Source organism: Protopterus annectens, chromosome 7.part0, assembly GCF_019279795.1.
Source record: "Protopterus annectens isolate FY-2018-M chromosome 7.part0, PAN1.0, whole genome shotgun sequence".
NCBI lineage: Eukaryota > Metazoa > Chordata > Ceratodontiformes > Protopteridae > Protopterus > Protopterus annectens.
In genome coordinates, this window is record NC_056739.1 from 1,956,733,394 (window position 1) to 1,956,755,990 (window position 22,597).

The window sequence follows — 22,597 nt, forward strand, 5'->3', positions numbered from 1 at the left end:
CCTTGAACGCTGTCAGGGCGTTCTGTACAGCCAGCATCTCTTTTTGATTGATGTGGAGATGCATCTGGTTTGCAGTCCATTTGCCCTGGATACATTTCCCTTCCATGTGTGCTCCCCACGCATAATCTGATGCGTCTGTTGTAACTGTTTGCCTGGCTGTGGTCAAGGTAAAGGGCGGGCCCTTGTTGAGGTGACATGCCTGTGCCCACCATTGAAATTCCTGTCGAAGGCAAGGGATGAGAGATATTATTGTTTCCAAACTGTGACTGTGCTGAGTCCAGACACTTTTCAGGTACCACTGTAGTTTCCTCATATGCAGTCTTGCATATGGAATTAACAGAATGCAAGAAGCCATGAATCCCAAGGCCTGCAGAATTTTTTTGCAGAGAGTTGGGTTTTTGTTGCCATTATTTGAAAGTATTGAAATAGATGTTGTTGTTTGTCTGGCGTGAGATAAGCCATATGGGCCGTTGCATTTAATCTGGCACCCAGGAATATTATCTCTTGTGAGGACACTAGGTTGGACTTCTTTTTGTTTACACCCTAAGCAAATAAGCAACCTTTTTACAAAAGCCAGATGTCGTAGAAGAATGTCCTTGTTTTCTGCTTGAGTAAGACAGTCGCCCAGGTAAGGGTACATTTGAATTCCCTTTTCTCTGCAAAAGGCAATTACTGGCGCTAAACATTTTGTGAAGACCCTGGGCACAGTAGATAAGCCAAAGGGCAGTGCAGAGTATTGGTAATGAGTTGAACCTGCTAAGAATCTGAGGTATCTTTTGCAATTTTGTCTGATAGGGACATGCAGGTATGCCTCCTTTAGGTCCAACGTTACAAGCCAAGACTTCTTGCCCAGCATGGGAAGAAGCTGCTGAAGTGTTAACATTTTGAATTTGGGAATGTCCAGATAAGTATTTAGAATGGAAAGATCCAGGATGGGCCTCCAGGCTTTGTCCTTTCGAGGAACCAGAAAAAGTCTCGAATAAAATCCCTGTCCCTGTGTTGGTACCTTTTGAATAGCTCTCATGTCCATGAGAGTTGTAATTTGTTTTTGAGCCTCTGTCCATTGATTTGGTGGCAGGTTTGGCATTCCTCTTGGTTTTGGCAAGGTATGGAAATGGAATCTGTAACCTTGAGTTACAATATTTAGAACCCATTTGTCGTGGGTAATTAAATGCCAATTGTGAATGAAAGGAGCTGCCAAGAGAGAGACACTTGGCAGCTGAATGGAGAAGTCATTGGGACTGTTTTCTAAAGGATTGAGGCCTGTCTTCTCCTCCCTTCTGGGTAGGAGCACTCCATTGTCGAAACCTGAAAGAGCCTTGTGGCTGACCTCTGCCTCTAGGTCGTCTGTATCTGCCCCTCTGGAATCTGTCCGTGGATGGAAAGGACCAATTTTTAGTTGGCCAATTTCTACTAAAGCAAGGGGGCTGTACCTGTAAGAAATCTTTCACAGTTTGCATAGATTTTGCCTTATCCTCCATTTTCTTTAAAACTTCCTCTGCTTTAACTCCAAATAACACATCCTGCTGCAAAGGTGCATCTAATAATTTGGTTTTGACGTGGTGTGGTAAACTTTGTTCTTTTAACCAAGCATGCCTACGTATTACAGAACCTGTAACAGCTGCTCTACAAGAAGAGTCTAAAGAATCAAAACCACATTGCAAAGTATGTTTCCCCACTTGTTCTGCTGCATGCAACAAGTCCTGCATTTCCTTATAGTCAGGGAGTTCTGAGTTAGGAAGCATTTTTTTTTTTTAATTGAGACATTAGGTATTGCTGGTATTTTAACATGTGAAACTGGCAATTCAGAGCTCTCATGGCTAAAGTTCCTGAAGTGTATACTTTCTTTCCCCATCTGTCTAATGCTCTGGAATCCCTGTCAGAGGGGATTGGATTTTTAGCAGTAGAGGCCTTAATCCCTTTGGGACCCTGAGAAATTGTCTCTGGATCTGCAACAGGGCTTTTGTAAAGAAATTTGTGAGTTTCAGGAACTCTGTAGTATCTGTCTGGTTTGACTGGCGCTGGGGCAAAGAATCAGGGTTTAAACTAGATTCAGAATACACATCATCAATATCTAACACTGGAGGAAAAGCTAATGGTCCGTGCTGAGGCAGTAAAAGGAACTCTCGGAGCCTTTTTTTTTTTTTTTTTTTTTAAATTCTGAGTAATCCTGACCCTCTCAATGGAAATGCTCCCTCATGGTATGTAAAGTTTCCCCAAACGAGTAATCCTCTGGTGGGGAAGCTGAAGGAATTGATTCCTCAGCATCCGAATCCTGATCTGATGAGGAATCTGAGGAGAGGGAGGCCTGGTCAGAAAGATCATATTCTACATCTTGTCTAGGTCTTTTATCAGGAGGGGAATGGGAACCCCTGATCAGAGTGATTAAGTCTTCAGCCATTTTGAGCATTTGTTTCTTAGGCATGGAAGCCTGAGCTGGAGAAAGCCGAACTTGCTTTTTTAATTTTAAAGGAGTTTTAGGCATTGAATGAGATTTAATTGTGATAGTAGCAGGTCTAAATACACCCTCTGAAGCCGAGGGCTGAATCTGTTAGGCCAGATCCCTCTGAAGGGATGCTGTCAGAGGGGCCTAAAGCCGGAGTATCCGAAGACCCGGCCGTGTCCACGTGGGACTCAGAGGTAGCCTGTGGCTCCATAGTAGCGGTCGTCAGAGGCTGCGAGGGCGGCTCGCTGACAACCGGAGAACTGGCGGCTGGCCTAGCAGAGGCCTCGTCGTCCGGTTTGGGCCTCGGATGTCACTCTTGTCTTTGCGTTTTTTAAGCAAAGCAGTCGTTGGTTGCCCCGACGGCATTGTGTAATTAAATCGTCTACCAAAATAAAGTCAGGCACAATCAAACCGACGCTTAATAGTGCGCTTGTTAAACCTAGCAGAAAATCGACAACCAGTGACGTCGTGGTCAGGGCCTAGGCAAGGAATGCAATAAGAATGAAAATCCTTATGAGGTATTTGCTTCCCACAAGAAATACAATTACTAACTTTTACTGACATCGGTCTGAGGCAAGAAAAAGTTTCCCCAACGGATACTTAGCTTTATAGAAGACGTCGGTTCTGAAACTCGAATTGAAAATCTCAGGATTCGGTTGACCGGCACTTGCGAACTGCTTCTGCTTCAGGCACTGCTTGGCAAGAAAGACGGACGGAAGTGGCGTTGGCTGCATCTTTTATACCCCTGGCGCTCTGACGTCAGGGAGGAGGCGACGGCAACTGACGCCGGACCAAGACTTTGGTATACTGGCCGACCGCGGGACCGCCTGACGGCAGGATAACCCAAGTGTAATGACTGCAGCAGTGTAACACAATGAACATCAATAATATCACGGACTGCTGGGGAGATACTGGAAAGCCTGGCTAAGGATGGAAGCGGAGTAACCAAGCTGTGAGCTGGAGAGTTTGAAGGGATTGGTGCAACCCACCTGATTGATGAATCAGAAGATCTGGAACTGGGTCCAGAATCCACGGTTGATCCACAAGGTGGAGGTGCAGGAACGGGAACCGTATCTGTCGAGGCCAAAAAAGGGCAATGAGGATCGAGTCTTGGTATTAGGGGAAAAGCGTAACGGAGTCCCTGAGGCCAATCTTGGACTAGAGCATCTCTGAATATACGACCTGGGAGAGGAAGTAGGGAGAAGTAGCTGCTGCATTTGTTGTTGAGAGGAGTGGCAAACAGATAGCAGCAAGGCTGTTCCCATTTGTGAAAGATAAGATCTGCAACTTCCTGATTCAGAGACCACTCGTGAGGCATGAGAATAGCTTTGCTGAGCCTGTCCGCTATGTCATTGGATTTCCCAGGGATGTGCGTTGCTATCAGAAAATGTTGGGAGGAAATTGCCGATTGCCACGGTCTGAGAGCTTCTCGACACAAGGGGTAAGACCAGGTCCCACCCTATTTGTTGATGTACCACACCACTGACATGTCTGTTAAGAATGCAATGGTCCCAGAAGGAAGAGAGTATTGAAGGGATTGCAACTCTAAGAGCACCACTCTCATTTCTAGGACATTGATATGCAGATGGTACTCGCGAGGTTGGCAAGAGCCTTGGACTGTCCTGCCTAGATAATGCCCCCCCCCACCCTATCAGGGAGGTGTCCGTGGTCACTGTGGCTACCGGAGGGGGTTGTATGAAAGGTCTGCCCTGAACCACTAGTGGGGAGACCATCCACCATGAAAGGTGCCTTTTGCATGTTTCTGTGATCAGGATGATGTGAGACACAGGTAGCTACTGGAATGACCACTGCATGAAAAGAAGCCACTGAAGGATTCTCATGTGGAAACGCGCTAATGAGACAGGAAGAATTGCAGCTGCCATGCAGCCTAGAGCTTGGAGGACATATCTGACTTGAATCCTTTTGCTCTGCATTAGAATTAACACTTGTTGACGAATAATGGAAACTCTTTCCTGTGGTAATCTTGCAAACATTTATTTTGTGTTTAATTCTGCTCTTATGTATGTGACAGAATGACAGAGCAACAAGGAGGTTTTTCGAAGTTTATTGAAATGCCTAGTTGATTGCATGTTGTGATTGTATAATCCCGTGACTCTAAGAGTTGATGCCTGGTGGTAGCAGTCAGGAGCCAGTCATCTAGATAGGGAAACACCTGGAATCCTTGACGCCTCAAGTGAGCCGTGACTACTGCCATACACTTGGTGAACACCCTGGGGGCTATGGTGAGACCAAAGGGCAGTGCTCTGAACTGGTAATGACTGGCCCCTACCCGGAAGTGAAGAAATCTTCTGGAGCGTCTGTCCATCTTGATATGGTAGTACGCGTCCTGAAGATCTATCGAGCACATCCAATTGTCCTGACCCAGAAAATGGAGAATGGACTGCAGTGTCACCATCTGGAACTTTTCTTTTTGCACAGATTTGTTCAATCTGCTGAGATCCAGTATTGGTCTCCAGTCCCCTGTCTTTTTTGGTACTAAAAAGAATCTTGAGTAAGTTCCGGATCCTATTTGGTTTGCGAGGACTTGTTGAATGGTTCTTTTTTCTAGCAGTCTTGAAACTTCTGTGACTGCTTGATCCCTTAGATTGGATGGGACATTTAGGATGGACTTTTTTGATTCTATGGGGGATTGATGGAAGGGAATTTTGTAACCTCCGGATATAATGGATAGTAACCATCTGTCTCTTGTTATATTTTGCCAGGCTTTTGGGTACAGAGAAAGTCTTCCCCAGACTGCCTCCAGAGGTGAGCAGTCGGGCAACCCTTCAGGGATGCTGGGAGGGCTTGACAGAGAAGGTTTCTCTGTCACCCTGTTTTTGCGGTCCCCCTCTGCCATGAGGGCGTCTGTTGTTGTTTCCCCCTCTGCCCCTGGGGGAAAAATAACCATGCGTGTCAGGCAAGGGTCCCTGGGATTTTCAGAACCACATCTTTCCACTCTTCTGACCCTTGGGATAAGGTCTGGAAGGGGTGGAAAAACGGACACCCACGGCAGAAAGAGTCTTGCCTTCCTGCTCACACCTGGTCAATGTGTCTTTCACCTGAGGCCCAAAGAGAGAGGAGCCATCAAAGGAACTATTGGTGAAGGACGCTCGAAAGGTTTCTGCAAACTGACACAGTCGCATCCAAGCATGTCTCCTAAGAGCCACACCTGTCCCTACGGCTCTGCTCGCTCCATCGGCTGCATAGGAAATCAGCCTCATGGAGGTGTTGACTATGGAATTAAGAGTCGTAAGCTGATAAGCTAATTTGGCTGGTACCCCTTCAACTGTAGCTTGAAGGGTATCTCCAAGCTCTTTCAGGAGATCCCTTTGAAGACGTGGAAAATGGCATAGATAGTTCAGGGACCTCATTGAAAAGGTCACTGAAGCAAACATTCGCTTTCCATATCTGTCCATCTTCCGAGACTCTTTGCTTGGAGGATGAACAGATGAAGAGATTTCTGCTAACTCTTTCTTGGTGGCTGCTGCTACCACCATGGCATCAACAGGCACACCTTTGGAGAGAAATTGTTTGTCCTGGGGGGCTGTAATAAATTTGTTTGGTCTCCTCGGAGTAGGTTCCACAGAATCTGGAGCTGACCAAGCCTTTCAAGCCACTACAGACATGAGTGGATCGAAAGGAGGGGATACCCAGGAGGTGGAAGGTCGGGAACCAAATGCGTCCAGGAATCCAGACTCGTCCTCAGTAGGGGCTAGGGAAGTCCAGTCCCCCCTCTGTCTAAGCATTTCAAGGATGTCCGAGAAGGAAACATCTTCAGAGGGGGACCTTGGGGACCCTTCCGATTCATCCCTGTCTGTATCTGAGGTGCCAGACTCAGGGGAGTCTATGTGCTTCCTCTTGCACTTGTTCTTACGAGGAGGCTCCTCTGAGTGATCAGGGGAGGCTTCGGAAGAAGACGGATCACCCAATGGGGTATCCTGGGGCATAGGTTCCCTACGCTTGGGGTCTGGAGGAGGAGTAAAGGTTGGAACAGGCACCACAGGGGAGGAGCCGCTGGAGCTGGCAGTAGAGCTGTTTGGGGGGACAGCATACTCCACATGACCTCAAAGGAGTCCCAACCTCTAGGCAGAGAAAGCGCTGGCACCGAAGAGACAGGAGTCCTTCTCCGCATCGAGGGTGATGGCTCCGAGGCCTTTGTTGGAGCCGAGCTCACCTGCACCGAAGCTCCGAGGGTGAGAACGGGGTCGGACAAGGGTCCGATGCCACCCCCCCCCTCAGAGCCGAGAGAGACCCAGATCCCTCGATAGAAGGTACAATCGAGGTGATCAGAGCCGACATCGGAACTGAAGGAGAGATGATGATCGGCGCCGACGGTTCAACTACCTGCAGATCCATGGTCTCCGGCTCCGAGCTAAATGTAGTCAGAGGAGGAACAGAAATAGAGGTGGTTGGAGCAGATACCTGCTGAGGTGGCCTTGACAGTAATTTTACCAGGGCCTGTAACTTAAGCTACCTACTTACTACTCTCTCCACGTCATGATCTGATAATCTAGAGGATCGAGAGGAGTGGGAGGAATGATGGCTATGTTCACTCTAACAAGGGTGACCGAGGTGCCGAATGGATGGACTCCAAAGACGGAGACCTCAGTCTCTTATGGCTCCGAGACAGCTCCGAAATAGCAGATGGAACCGACGGACAAGCTGCCTTGTTGGTGCCAGGCGGCACAGACATACTTGGTTGGTCAAGTAAGGGAGTCGGCTCCGAAGGTGGAGCCAACAGCTTGACAGACTTAGGGGATTTCGCTGGCTAAGTACTTTTAGCCGGAGAGTCCTGAGGCTTCAATAATCCCCCAAGGATTAATTTGTTTTTACGCTCCTGCAAGACTCTTGGACTAAATGCGCGACATAAAGAACAGGAGTCCTGCAGGTGAACAGCGCCCAAACAATATACACAACTAGTGTGCCCATCTGTCAGAGACATTTTCTGACACTTTTTGAAGCCAGATACCTTGGTATCTTTAGACATTTTCCTAACACTACTACACTAAAAAAACACAATAACGATAAGAGAAAAAAAGGTTATAACAGTTATTACAATTAAACGGCTAACCCAATAGAGGAGAGGGGGGGACTCTCTAAGTGAAAACAAGTTTAAGGGGAAAGAGGCCTGTGGAAAGGAGCGACGGCCAACAAAGCACACACACGCATGCACACACACAGTATAAGGCGATAAGGGTTATAAGTATTAAGACTAATGTTAATAACACTTTTACTATTAAAAAATTTTACAATAACAGGAAACTATAAGTACAAAACAATACTGAGCCTGAGCCAGAAACGAAGCACCTCGCAGCTTAAGTGGCAAACGAGATCTGGGTATCTGACGCTGGGCATTCTGGGATAAGGGGTAGCCTTCAAGCCAGTAAACAGCTCTCGAGCTATAGAAGATGGCCGAGTCGGAGCTGAGGATCGGCTCTGAACCCAAACAGCAAGAACGAAGGCGAGATGGACAACTTAACATTGTATTTTCCTTTGTTTGAAAATTTGGGGAAGAACAATGGTAGCTCTATGGATTGATTTAAGTTAGTTTAGGATGCCACCTTTGGAAGGACAGATTTATTTATTAAATGTTACATTTGTTTACCGGGAGTGTCCGACTGTGTCAAAGGCCCATTTTTAGCGGAGGCCCAAGGAGAAAAGCTCCAATACAAAATTTTAAAATCACACCTAGGGAAAAAAACATATAATAAGTCAATAAACAAGGTCATATATGCAAAGAATTGTTATACATCATCAAAAATAGGGAAAATGTCGCGTGGGTTTCCTCCGGGTGCTCCAGTTTCCTCCCACATCCCAAAGACATGCTGCAGGTGGATTGGACACTCTAAATTGGCCCTAGGTGTGTGTGTGCATGTGTGTGCCTTCTGTGGAAGGTTGGGCGCTGGGCTGGCAACTCGACACCGAAAACTCCACTGCTAATCATGAGCGGACAAGGTGAACCGCTGTGGTGACCCCTAACTGGGAAAAGCCGAAAAAAGAAGAACAACAAAAATAGGGAAAATATATGAATTACAAGTAAGCAAATTAACATATAAGTTGATGCAAGTATGAACTAAGATACAACATGGGTAGACTAACTGGCATGAAGTCACAAATCAGACATTTGTATAGTGTTAATAGTATGTATATAAAAAAGAAATTGGGCTTGAGTTATACTGATGGGAAAAGTTAAAGGTTAGAAGCGAGGCAAGTGCGGTGCTATCCAGAGCAAGGAATGATCATCATGGGGTAGTGCAGGAGGAGAGCCACTTTTTAGTTCGGTGTTTCTTGAGCAGCAGTTGGAATTTGGAAAAGTCATCACTGTTATGTAGGTGCAGGAGAACGGAGTTCCAGGTCTTGGATATTTGGTTGGAGAACAGAGAATCCCCAAAACTATTTTTGGTTTTGGTGACCTTAGTGGAAGTTTGTTTGATGATCACAGGGATCTACTGTTGATATAGAATTATTAAATTTATAGAGCGAAAAAGGTGGTTGGAGAATATATTTTCCCAATCATGACCACTCTGTCCTCCAGCAGCCAAAGGCCAGGGAAAGGAGGGTGGGATGTGAGAATGAAGGTGAGATGGACAACACACATGGAACATTATGGTACGTATGTAACTTCTTTATGTGATGATGTCCTATCTCACCTTTATTCTTCACTGGTTGGGACAGCATCTCTAGCACCATATTTCTTGGGCGGTTCATGGAAGAATATTCTTCAGAACAGTGTACCCAAAAGAGGCCATGTTCCTGGAGGACAAATCTACTTTGTAATGGATGATAAAGGTATGAGGCTTTGCCCATGTTGCAGCAGCACAAACACTGTCAATTAGTAGTCTAGCCCAAAAAGCAGACAAGGCTGCTATGGTTCTCGTAGAATGACCCTCAACTCTAAAGGGTAGATCTTTATTGTGAAATTTGTATGTAAAGGTAATGCAATCTGATAGCCATTTTGAAAGTGTGACCTTAGATAGAGGAACACCTTTTTTAGATTCTGAAAATGAAACAAATAATTGGTCAGATTTTCTGAAGTCCTATGTAAGCAGAAACGTAACTGTCTATGTACATCCAAGTTGGTGTAGTGAATATTCTGCCTTGCTGCCATAGTTAGGAAAAAATACCGGTAGTTCTATGGACTGATTTAAGTTAAGATTCTGAGCACACTTTTGGTAGGAAGGATGGGTTTTGTTCAAAGAGAAACTCTGTCATTGTGGAAAAGCATGAATATACATAATGCTAATAGCTATGAAATTCTTCTAGCAGAAGTGATGGCAATCAAAATAATTGTTCTCCATGTCAAGAACTTTAGAGCACAGGATGATGCTGGTTCAAAGGGTGGGAAGAATCAAACAGGATAAAACAAAGTTTAGGTCCCATGGTGGTAAATGAGTCTTAATGGGTGGTCTTAAACTAGTGCCCCTCAGAAAAGCTTTGCATAATTTTAGAGACATCAGACTGGGGCCCAAATCACTTGCATGAAAATTGGATATCGCTGCTAACTGGACTCTAGTGGTAGCTGCAGCTGTGCCTTCATTGAACAGCTTCATTAAAAATTCAGGAATGGAACCTATGGTGCAGAAAAGGAATCAATGTGGTTAATTGATCCCCAGGAAGAAAATCTTTTCCATTTACTCAAGAATAATTTCCTCGTTGAAGCCTTATGAGATGCAATCAAGATACGTTTCACAGACGAAGAAAGGTTAGGGAGCCTGGTTATATTTGGAATCATTGCAACCAAGCTGTCAATTTGAGGGTATGAACAGAGGGAGAGAACATCCCTGACGCAAAGCGAGTCCTGAAGTGCTTGAAATGCCAACAGCACTGCTCTCATCTCTAGGACGTTGATGTGCAAAAGGGCCTCGTGATCCTGCCAAGTGCCTTATACTGTCCTTTCCAGAAAACGTCCCCATACCACATCTGGGAAGCATCAGTGGTTACTGTGGCTAATGGCTGTGGAAGAACAAAGGGTCGGCCTAGTGTCACGAGTGGAGTGAAGCCACCAGTGAAGGTCTTCCTTGCAGGACTCCGTTATCAGAATTTGGTGGCACTTGGGCAGTTCCTGCAATGACCACTGAGTGAATAGTAGCCACTGCAGAATCCTCATTTGCAGGCGTGCTAATGGAACTAAGTTTATTGCTGCTGCCTTGATTCTCAAGACTTTCAGGACTATCCTTTCCTGTACTCTTTTCTTGGAAAGAAGGTTTAAGATCTGATGTCGCAGTACTTGATCTCTTTCTGGAGGAAGTTTTGCCATCATTTTTACTGTGTCTAGCTTTGCTCCTATAAAAACGATATGTTGAGATGGCAACAAGGCAGATTTTTCATAATTTATCATGATTCCTAGATGAGAGTAGAAAATAATGTGGTGTCTCTTGCTTTTAGTACTAGATGTTTGGTGGTTGTGGTTAGGAGCCAGTTGTCCAGATACGGAAAGACTCGGAATCCTAGACGTCTCAAATGAGCTGTGACTACTGCCATACACTTGGTGAACATTATGGGGCTGTAGTGAGACCAAAGGCAGAGCCCGGAATTGGTAGTAACTGGCTCCCAGCCAGAAGCACAGGCAACTCCAGGATGGCCTCTCCATTTTTATGTGGTAGTACGCATCCTGGAGGTCTATAGAGTACATCCAATCATCTTTTGCCATAAAAGGGAATATCGAATGCAGTGTTACCATCCGGAACTTTGTTTTTCTTACTGATTTGTTTAATCCGCTGAGATCCAGTATGGATTTCCAGTCCCCTGTTCTCTTTGGCACTAAAAAAAAAGTACAGTTTTGTACCTACCATAAATGTAGATGTCCGATAGATATGCAACTGCAGTCCTGACATATGGGTTGTCCTGCCTCAGGCAGCCCTTCGGTCGACCGGATTCCAAAGTCTGGGTCCGGCGTCGGCTGATGTCGCCTCCTCCCCGACGTCATAGCGGCCGGGGTATAAAGGCATCCGCCGACGCCATCTTCTTCAGTGTTTCTTGCCCCAGATGCCAGGTGCCCTCCAAAGAAGGCTAAATTTGGTGAGTGGATAAAAAAATTCCAGACATGCACAACAGTAATAAACAGATACACCATAACAGATATCCCCAGCTGATAAGAGAAAAGGGGGAATGGACCCAAAAGGAAAATTGCAGAGGGGTAGGAGGGAGGGAAAACCTGACTGCAGTTTCATATCTATTGGACATCTACATTTATGGTAGGTACAAAACTGTACTATGTCCTTCAAGAATGCAACTGCAGTCCTGACATATGGGTTGAATACCATAGCCAAGCTGGGGGTGGTAGGATCTAGTAAAGGGATGGTGTAGCTAAAATGTCCTGCAGGACTGCCGAAGCAACGCCTGCTCTGGATCTGGAGTATAAAGGCAGGTTGTAGTGTTTGGTAAATGTATGCACGGAGCTCCATGTAGCAGCCTCTAGAATGTCCTTCGTAGCCACTCCTCTTAGAAAGGCTGTGGATGTGGCTATAGCTCTGGAGGAGTGTGGCCTAATGTTGGCTGGCACACTTTTTCCATGGAAAGAGTAACAGAATCTGATGCAGTGTCCAATCCATTTTGAAATTGTTTGTTTGGAGATTGCCTTTCCTTGTACACCAGCAGCATAGGCTACAAATAGTTGGTCAGACTTTCTGGTGGTCTTTGTTCTGTCCAAGTAGTGGCATAATTGTCTGTGTATGTCCAAAGTGTGCAGCAGCTTTTCCCCCTTATTCTGAGGATTTGGAAAGAAAGTAGGCAGGTGAATTGCTTGATTTAGAGACACCCTGGATAACACTTTTGGCATGAATGAAGGATTGGTTCTTAGAGAGACTCTGTCCTGATGAAAAATGAGGAAGGGAGGTACTGCCATGAGGGCCTGTATCTCCGAGACTCTTTTTGCTGAGGTCACTGCCAACAGGAAAACCGTTTTCCAGGAGAGAAATTGCATTTCTGAAGATGCTGCTGGTTCAAAAGGAGGGAGAGTTAATTTTTCCAAGACAAAATTGAGGTCCCATGCAGGTACTGGTGGTCTTCTGGGAGGTTTGATATTCTTTATCCCTCTTAGAAACTGTCTTAGCAAGGGATGCGAAAACACAGGTGGGTCACAGTTGTATTTTGCTGAGATTGCTGAAGCGTGAATTTTTATGGAAGAATATGAGAGGCCACTATGAAACATTTCTGCCAAGTATTCTAATATCTGTGGTATGCTCATTACTGATGCATCCTGACCCTTGTTGGCATTCCAAATGATGAATCTCTTCCACTTTGCTGAGTAGGTTTTTCTGGTGGAAGGCCTGCATGCTTCCAGCAAGATTTCTTGAACTTTTTCGGAAAGAGAGATATGGGTAAAAGTCATGGAACCCTCCAAGCTGCCAACTGCAAAGTTTGCAGGTTTTGATGAACAGTCCTGTAATTGTGCTGAGTTAGAAGAAGAGGCCATTGAGGCAAGGGCCACGGTTTGATGTGAGTTATGCTCAAAAGCAATGGGTACCAGTGCTGCCTTGGCCAGTCTGGAGCTATCAAAATTCCTTTTGGTTGGTCTACTTTGATCTTCAGTAACACCTTGGTCAGTAATGGTAGAGGAGGGAATGCATAAATTGTTAGTGAATTCCAGCTGAAGGAGAGAGCATCCGTTTTCCAGGCTAGAGGATGGTGCGTCCTTGAACAGAACTTCTCCAGGTGATGGTTGAGGTGAGAAGCAAAGAGATCTATGTCCGGTCTTCCCCATGCACTTGTTATTTGTGAGAAAATGTGAGGATGCAGCATCCATTCGTGTGGATCCAAGAAATTTCTGCTCAGCCTGTCCGCCAGAACATTGTCCTTGCCTGGAACAAACTGGGATTGCAAGTGGATGTTCAGTCTCAGGGACTTTTCCCAAAGAGTCATTGTTAGTCTGCAGAGGGGATAAGAATGAGTGCCTCCCTGCTTGTTTATATACCACATGACAGTGGTGTTGTCTGTCCTTATTAGTAGATGACCTTGTTGAAGGGATTTCCAGAAGGTCTCGATTGCATGTATCACTGCTAACATTTCTTTTTGATTTATGTGCAGATGCATTTCCCTGGGAGACCGCTGCCCTTGAATGCATCTGCCCTCCATGTGCGCCCCCCATCCATGATCCGAGGCATCTGTTGTAATGGTTTGACTTGCTACAGGTTTGTTGAAGGACATGCCTTTGTTTGAATGACTTGCTTGAGCCCACCACAAAAATTCCCTTTGCAGGCATGGAATGAGTGGTATTACGTCTTCTAGATTGTGGCTGTGTTGAGACCATAAGCTTTTTAGCTACCATTGTAGCTTTCTCATGTGTAGTCTTGCCAGAGGGATCAGAAGAATGCAAGATGCCATAAACCCCAGGGCCTGCAGGATTTTCCTTGTGGTCAGCTGGGTGAGCTTTGCTAGGCTTTTGAAGTAATCTGGTAAGTGTTCCTGTTTCTCGTCTGTGAGGAAAGCCATTTGTGATTGTGTGTCCAGTTTGGCTCCTAGAAAAATAATCTGTTGGGATGGCAGTAGTCTTGATTTTTGAATGTTGACTGTGTATCCCAAAGCCTGTAGTAATTGAATGACATAGTCCAAGTTTCTTATCAAGGTTTGTTTGCTGTCTGCTTGTATAAGGCAATCATCCAGGTAAGGGTATATTTGTATCCCCTGGAGTCTGCAATGTGCAACTACTGATGCCAGGCATTTCGTGAATACTCTGGGTGCAGTAGATAAGCCGAATGGCAATGCTGAGAATTGATAATGCTCTGACCCTGCAAGAAATCTGAGGTATCTTCTGCAACTGTGTCTGATTGGGACATGCAGGTATGCCTCCTTGAGGTCCAAAGTAACCAGCCAAGACCCCTTGCCCAGCATGGGAAGGAGTTGCTGTAACGTCAGCATTTTGAATTTTGGCACAATGAGAAAAGTGTTTAGAGCGGGCAAGTCCAGTATAGGTCTCCATTGCTTTTCTTTTCTTGGAACAAGGAACAGTCTTGAATAGAATCCCTGGCCTTGCTCCTGAGGAGGTACTTTTTCTATTGTTTTTATTTGTAACAGTTTTGCAACTTATAAGAGTGCCTCTGCCCTTTGATTTTGTGGCAGGTTTGGCATGCCTTGTCTCGTAGGTAAGGTATGGAAGTGGAACCTGTAACCTTTGCCTACTATGTCCAGAATCCATTTGTCCTTGGTTAAAATGTGCCAGTTTTTTGAGAAAGTACAGTTTTGTACCTACCATAAATGTAGATGTCCGATAGGCATGCATCTGCAGTCCTTACAAATGGGTTGTCCTGTCGTCAGGTAGCCCTTCGGTCGGCCGGATTCCAAAGTCTGGGTCTGGCCTCGGCTGATGTCGCACTTCACCCGACGTCATAGCTGCAGTTATTCGGGTATAAAGGTATCAGCCGATGCCATCTTCCTCAGTGTTTCTTGCCCCAGATGCCAGGTGCCCTCTAGGAAGGCTAAATTTGGATAATTGCAAAAGTTTCCAAATAAGAGAGAGCAAACAAAAATAAACATGTATATACATATATACAAACAAATACACCATAATAGATTCCCCCAGCTAGCTAGAAGATGGGTAAATACCCTGGGAGTACCTCAGAGGGGAAGGAGGGTGGGTAATCCTGACTGCAGATGCATGCCTATCGGACATCTACATTTATGGTAGGTACAAAACTGTACTATGTCCTTCAAGGATGCATCTGCAGTCCTTACAAATGGGTAGAATACCATAGCCAAACTGGGGGAGGAGGAGTAATAAGATTATGGTGTAGTTAAGATCCCTTGCAAAACAGCAGTGGCAAAACCTGCTCGGGATCTGGAGAATAAGGGTAAATTATAATGCTTGGCAAATGTATGCACGGAGCTCCAAGTAGCAGCCTCTAAAATATCTTTGGTAGCCACTCCTCGTAAAAAAGCTGTGGTAGTGGCTGTAGCCCTTGTAGTGTGAGGTCTGATGTTTTCTGGAGTTTTCTTCCCATGGTAAGAGTAACAAAATCTAATGCAATTTCCTATCCACTTAGAAATTGTCTGTTTTGAAATCGCTTTTCCTTCCTTTCCTGTTGCATATGCTACCAGTAGCTGGTCAGTTTTTCTATTGCTCTTGGTCCTGTCCAGGTAGTAACGTAATTGTCTATGAACATCCAAGGTATGCAACAGTCTTTCTCCCCTGTTCTGTGGATTGGGGAAGAATGTAGGCAGGTGGATAGCCTGGTTTAAAGATACTCTGGAGACCACCTTTGGCATAAAAGTAGGATTAGTTCTCATGGACACACTATCTTGATGGAAGATCAGGAAGGGCTGTACTGCCATCAATGCCTGTAGTTCAGAAACCCTTCTTGCTGAAGTGATTGCAAGCAGGAAAGCAGTTTTCCATGATAAGTACTGTAATTCTGCTGTTGCTGCTGGCTCGAAAGGAGGGAGTGTCAACTTTTCTAACACAAAATTCAAGTCCCATGCTGGTAATGGTGGCTTCCTAGGTGGTTTTACATTTTTAATTCCTCTCAGAAACTGCCTGAGCAGAGGATGCGAAAAGACTGGAGGATCCAAGTTATATTCTGCTGAAATAGCTGATGCATGAATCTTAATGGAAGAATAGGACAGGCCATTGTGGAAGAGCTCTGCCAAGTATTCCAGGATGTTAGCTATGTTTACCAGTGACACATTTTCTCCTTTTGCAGTACTCCAAATGAGATACCTTTTCCATTTTGCTGAATAATTTTTTCTTGTTGAGGGTCTGCGAGCCTCCAAGATAATGTCTTTAACCCTTTGAGATAAATCTGGGTTATTTGGTCTTATGCAATGTTCCAGGAAGTCAGCTGCAGAGTTTTCAGGTTTGGATGCAGGGTTTTGAAGTTGTTCTGTGTTAACAGTAAGGGAACTAGGGGCAGAGGCCATATTTGTTCCCGAGACATACTCCTCAGTAATGGGTACCAATGTTGCCTTGGCCAGTCTGGAGCTATCAGGATGATCCTTGGACGGTCTTCTTTGATCTTCAGTAGCACCTTGTGCATCAAAGGAAGAGGTGGGAATGCATATGCTGTCAGGTTTTTCCAAATGAATGATAGGGAGTCCACTTTCCAAGCAAGTGGGTGGTACGTCCTTGTGCAGAATTTTTTCAGTTGGTGATTGTGTGGGGATGCAAATAAGTCTATTTCTGGTAGTCCCCATTTCCCTGTAATGGTTTTGAAGATGTCCGGATGCAGCATCCTATCGTGGGCATCCGTGGTAGTTCTGCTTAGGATGTCTGCTAGTATATTTTCTTTTCCTGGCACGAAAATCGCTTGCAGCTGAATGTTGAAGCTCAGGGCTACATTCCAGAGGTCCATTGTCATCCGGCATAGAGGGTATGAATGTGTGCCTCCCTGTTTGTTGATGTACCACATAACTGTGGTGTTGTCCGTCCTTATCAACAGTTGACCCTGTTGAAGAAATGGTCTGAAAGTCTGAATTGCCAGTTTTACTGCCAGCATTTCCTTTTGATTTATGTGTAGGTTCAGCTGATCTTTTGTCCATAAGCCTTGTATGCACTTGTCCAGCATGTGCGCCCCCCAACCGAGGTCTGAGGCGTCCGTTGTGATGGTCTGGCTTGGTTGAGTGCTGTGGAAGGGCAGTCCTTGGTTTGATTGACAGGCCTGAGCCCACCATTGGAATTCTTGCTTCAGGCATGGGATTATTGGAATTTGGGTTTCTAGGCTGTGCTTGTGCTGAGACCATAAATTCCTTAGGTACCACTGTAACTTTCTCATATGTAGTCTGGCATGTGGAATCAATATTATGCAGGATGCCATGTAACCCAGGGCTTGCAGGACTTTTCTTGCTGTTAGCTGGTTCTGCTTTGTTAATGTCATGAAGTAGAGAGGGAGTTGTTCCTGTTTTTCTACTGTTAGGAATGCCATTTGTTTTGATGTGTCCAGCTCTGCACCCAAGAAGGTTATCCTTTGGGATGGTATCAGCCTTGACTTTTTTATATTGACTGTGTATCCCAGGGCTTGCAGTAGATGAATGACCGTTTTCAAGTCTTTTGTTAACTTGTTTTTGTTGTCCGCTTGTAACAGGCAGTCGTCCAGGTAAGGGTAGATTTGAATTCCCTGAAGTCTGCAATGAGTAATTACTGATGCCAGGCATTTCGTGAATACTCTGGGCGCAGTAGATAAGCCAAAGGGCAATGCTGAGAATTGATAATGCTCTGATCCTGCAAGAAATCTGAGGTATCTTCTGCAATCTGGTCTTATGGGGACGTGCAGGTATGCCTCCTTGAGATCTAGAGTTACCAGCCAAGACTCCTTGCCCAGCATGGGAAGAAGCTGCTGTAGGGCAGCATTTTGAATTTTGGAATAATGAGATATGTGTTTAAAGCGGACAGGTCGAGAATAGGTCTCCATTGGTTTTCTTTTCTTGGTACCAGGAAGAGTCTGGAGTAAAATCCTTGCCCTTGTTCCATAGATGGTACCTTTTCTACAGCTCTCATCCTTAGTAAGTGAGTTATTTGTTTTAGAGCTTCTGTCTTCTGATTTGGAGGTAGGTTTGGCATTCCTCTCTTCCTTGGTAGAGTATGGAAGTGAAACCTGTAACCTTGGTCTATTGTCTGTAAAATCCATTTGTCTCCTGTGATGTAATGCCAGTTTACTGAAAATAAGGCTAGTTTCCGCCTAAGGGTGCTTCTAGTTGTTCCCTGGTAGGCGGTGCCAGAGCCAAGTCACTGTGATTGTCCTGTGGAAGTGGTGGTGGCTGGGTCTGTGGCTGTACCTCACTGGTTGTTAGCCTGCCACTGACGTCCCCTGTAGGCACCTCTGGATTGACACCTGCCTCTTGAGCGCCTATTCCTGCCTCTTTGAGCTCTGGAGGTTTCTGGAAAGGACCAATTCTTGGAAGGCCAGTTCCTGCTAAACCTTGGAGGTTGGACCTGCAAAAAATCCTTGACTGTCTGGACAGATTTTGCTTTCTCTTCCACCTTCTTCAGCACCTGCTGTGCAGGAGAGCCAAACAAACTGAGCTTATCCATGGGAGCATCTAGGAGCTTTGATTTAACATGGTCTGATAAGGACTGCTCTTTTAACCATGCATGTCTTCTGATCACTGTACCAGTCATGGCTGATCTAAAGGAAGCCTCCAGTGCATCATAGCCGCATTTTAAGGAATGATTACTGACCTGCTGAATGTTATGTACCATTTCCTGAACAGACTTTTTGTCTAATGGCTCATCCGAGGACAGCTTTTTAGTTAACTGGTCTAACATAAATTCTTGATACTGAATCATGTGGAATTGACAGTTCAAGGCCCTAGCTGAAAGAGTAGCAGAAGTGTTAACTTTTTTACCCCATCTCTCTAAGGCCCTAGATTCCCTTTCAGAGGGGAGGGGGATTTTGGCAGAGATAGCTGCTACAGCCTTAGGTCCCTGGGAGATAGTTTCGGGATCTGCAAAAGGAGCCTTATACAAATGATAATGTGTGTCCGGAACCCTGTAGTACCTATCGGGCTTAGCAGGGGCCGGAGGAAGAGAATCAGGAGCAGTGCAAGCATCATTAAATGCATCATCCACAACAGCAAGTACTGGAGGAATGGCTAAAGGCCTATGCTGTGGCAAATGCAAAAAGGTTCTAAGCCTTTTCCTAGAGTCTGAAAAATCCTGGCCCTGCCATTGAAATTGTTCCCTCATAGCATGCAAGGTTTCCCCAAAGGAAAATTCCTCAGGCGGACAGGCAGAAGGAATGGACTCTTCAGCATCAGAGTCTTCATAAGGAGAAAAAGGGCCCTCTGGAGGGTTTGAATTATCTGATTCATCAGAGGAGTCATCTGTAGAAACTGGCTCAGGGGGCTCTACTCTAGGCCTCTTCTCTGGAGGTGGGTGAGAGGCCCTGTCTGGGTGTGGTTGGGATCCCCTGATCAAAGAAATGAGATCCTCTGCTAGACTAAGCATTTGTGAACTAGAGCTAGGCCTGTGAGAGGGGGTCTTAGCAGGCACAGTTTTGGTAGATTTTGCTGCTTTAGCCCTGGCAAAGGCCTTAATCGACATGGATGCAGGAGACCTAGCAGCTCCACGTGCAGGAGTAGAAATATCCAAAGGGATAGTATCAGATAAATCCTGAGAACCTGCAAGAGCGGGTGGGATTTCAGTAGCAGATTCAATCATGCTGGATGAGGCCTCGGTAGGAGGTAAGCTCGGCAAGGAAGAACCGTGGACTCTGTTTCAGCCGAAACCGAGACACTCGCGGTTGGCTTAACCGCGTTTCGCCGAAACCGCGGACCGCGAGTGTCGGTCCTTTCCTTGCGCTTTTAGAAATTTGCGTGGTCGGAGTATCCGACGGCATAATGTAAGCAAAAGCGAGCTGAAAACTCCTCAGCAAATTCCGACCGACATCTAAGCGTTCGTCGGTTGAAAGAAGCACAGGCTAGACAAGCTGCTACGTCGTGGTCTGGGCCTAAACAAGGTAAGCAGTAAGAGTGGAAATCTTTATGAGGTATTTGTTTCCCACAAGTTAAACAGTTATTCACTTTTTCTGACATCGGCTGAGGCAAGAAAGAGTCCCCAACGGGTACATAGCTTTAGAAGTCTTCGGTAGTAGTAATCTCTGGTTCTGACCGACCGGCACTTGCGAACAGCTTCTGCTTGCGCCACGCGCAAGAAAGACTGAGGAAGATGGCGTCGGCTGATACCTTTATACCCGAATAACTGCAGCTATGACGTCGGGTGAAGTGCGACATCAGCCGAGGCCAGTCCCAGACTTTGGAATCCGGCCGACCGAAGGGCTGCCTGAAGACAGGACAACCCATTTGTAAGGACTGCAGATGCATCCTTGAAGGACATTAAGGATAATTTTCCGCCTAGAGGTGCTTCTCTTTGAGCCTCGGACGGCGGTGTGAAAGTCAAGTCATTGTGATTGTCCCTGTGGTGCAGCTGAACTCCCTGCGCCACTTCTCTGATTTGGTGGTTGCCATTGGCGGCCCCTGTAGGAGCCTCGGTATTGCCCTCTACCTCGAACATGCCTGTTTTTTCCCCTTTGAAACTTGTCAGTGTCTGGAAAGGACCAATTCTTTGAAGGCCAATTCCTGCTGAATCTGGGTGGCTGAACCTGGAGGAAATCCTTGATTGTACTGATTTAGCCTTTTCCTCAATAGACTTCAACACATCCTGTGCATTAGCACCAAAAAGCTTCTGTTTTTCCAGAGGTGCATCTAGGAGCTTTACTTTAACATGGTCTGGCAGTGGCTGTTCTTTCAACCAAGCATGTCTACGTATAACGGCCCCTGTCATAGCTGCCCTACATGAAGCTTCCAATGCATCATAACCACACTGAAGAAAATGATTGCTAACCTGCTGAGTGTTATGAACCATATCTCCTGCAATGCCTTTCTATCTATAGGCTCAGGAGAGGCTAACTTTTTCTGCAGATCATCCATTAAATAATCCTGGTACTGAAACATATGAAAAAGACAGTTAAGTGACTTCATGGCAAGGGTGGAGGAGGTATAAACGTTTTTGCCCCATCTCTCCAGGGACCTAGATTCCCTGAAAGCGGGCAAAGGGTTTTTGGCCGAGGAAGTAGCCACTCCTTTGGGCCCCTGAGAAATAGTTTCTAGATCCACAGTGTGAGCCTTAAAGAGACGCTTATGAGTTTCAGGAACCCTGTAATATCTGTCTGGCTTGACAGGAGCAGGGGGGAGAGAATCAGGGGAAGCACTGGAGTCTGAGTATACATCATCCAAGACATCCAACACTGGAGGAATAGCTAATGGTCTGTGCTGGGGTAATTTAAGGAAGGTACGTAAAGTACAGTTTTGTACCTACCATAAATGTAGATGTCCGATAGGTATGCATCTGCAGTCATCACATATGGGTTTGTCCTGCCTCAGGCAGCCCTTCGGTCGGCCGGATTTCAAAGTCTGGGTCCGGCGTCGGCTGATGTCGCCCTTTCCCCGACGTCACAACGCCTGGGGTATAAAAGCATCAGCCGACGCCATCTTCCTCAGTTTTTCTTGCCCCAGATGCCAGGTGCCCTCTAGGAAGGCTACATTTGGAAAAATGCAATAAAATATCCAAACATTTGCAAAAACATATATATATATATATATATATATATATATATATATATATATATATATATGTGTGTAAAAACAAATACACCATAATAGATCCCCCAGCTAGCTAATAGAGAGGTAAGCACCCTAGGAATACCACAGAGGGGAAGGAGGGAGGGTAAACCTGACTGCAGATGCATACCTATCGGACATCTACATTTATGGTAGGTACAAAACTGTACTATGTCCTTCAAGGATGCATCTGCAGTCATCACATATGGGTAGAATACCATAGCCAATCTGGGGGTGGAGGTACTAGGAAAAGGATGGTGTAGCTAAGATACCCTGCAGGACAGCCGTAGCAAAGCCTGCTCTGGATCTGGAATATAAAGGTAAATTGTAATGCTTGGCAAATGTATACACGGAGCTCCATGTGGCAGCTTCTAAAATGTCTTTTGTAGCCACCCCTCTTAAGAAGGCTGTGGAGGTGGCTCCGGCTCTCGTTGAATGAGGTCTAATGTTAGCTGGTACAGTCTTTCCATGAAATGAATAACAAAAGCGGATGCAACTTCCTATTCATTTTGAAATTGTCTGTTTGGAAATTGCTTTTCCTTGAGTACCAGCAGCATATGCTACCAGCAGCTGGTCAGTTTTTCTGAAACCTTTAGTTCTGTCCAAGTAGTAGCGCAACTGTCTGTGAATGTCCAGGGTGTGCAGCAGTTTCTCCCCTTTGTTTTGTGGATTTGGGAAGAAGGTAGGCAAGTGAATGGCTTGATTCAATGAAACCCTGGATACCACCTTTGGCATAAAAGTAGGATTTAGTTCTTAATGAAACTCTATCCTGATGGAAAATAATAAATGGCTGAACTGCCATCAGGGCCTGCAATTCCGAAACCCTTCTTGCTGAGGTTATTGCCAGAAGGAAAGCAGTCTTCCATGAGAGGTACTGTAGATCTGCAGATGCTGCTGGTTCAAATGGAGGCAGTGTTAGTTTTTCCAACACGTAGTTAAGGTCCCAAGCAGGTAGAGGTGGTTTCCTAGGAGGTTTGATGTTTTTGATTCCTCTTAGAAACTGTCTTAGTAGAGGATGAGAAAAGACAGGAGGATCAGTATTGTACTCTGCTGAAATTGCTGAAGCATGAATCTTAATCTTAATAGAAGAGTAAGACAGTCCATTGT

General features: G+C 45.5%; 1 protein-coding gene across 3 annotated transcripts in view; it reads right to left on the reverse strand.

The window, feature by feature from the left end:
* CHD2 (chromodomain helicase DNA binding protein 2) overlaps nucleotides 1–22,597 on the reverse strand; it is a 3,702,317-nt gene that overhangs the window by 1,080,645 nt on the left and 2,599,075 nt on the right. The window lies entirely within an intron of this gene.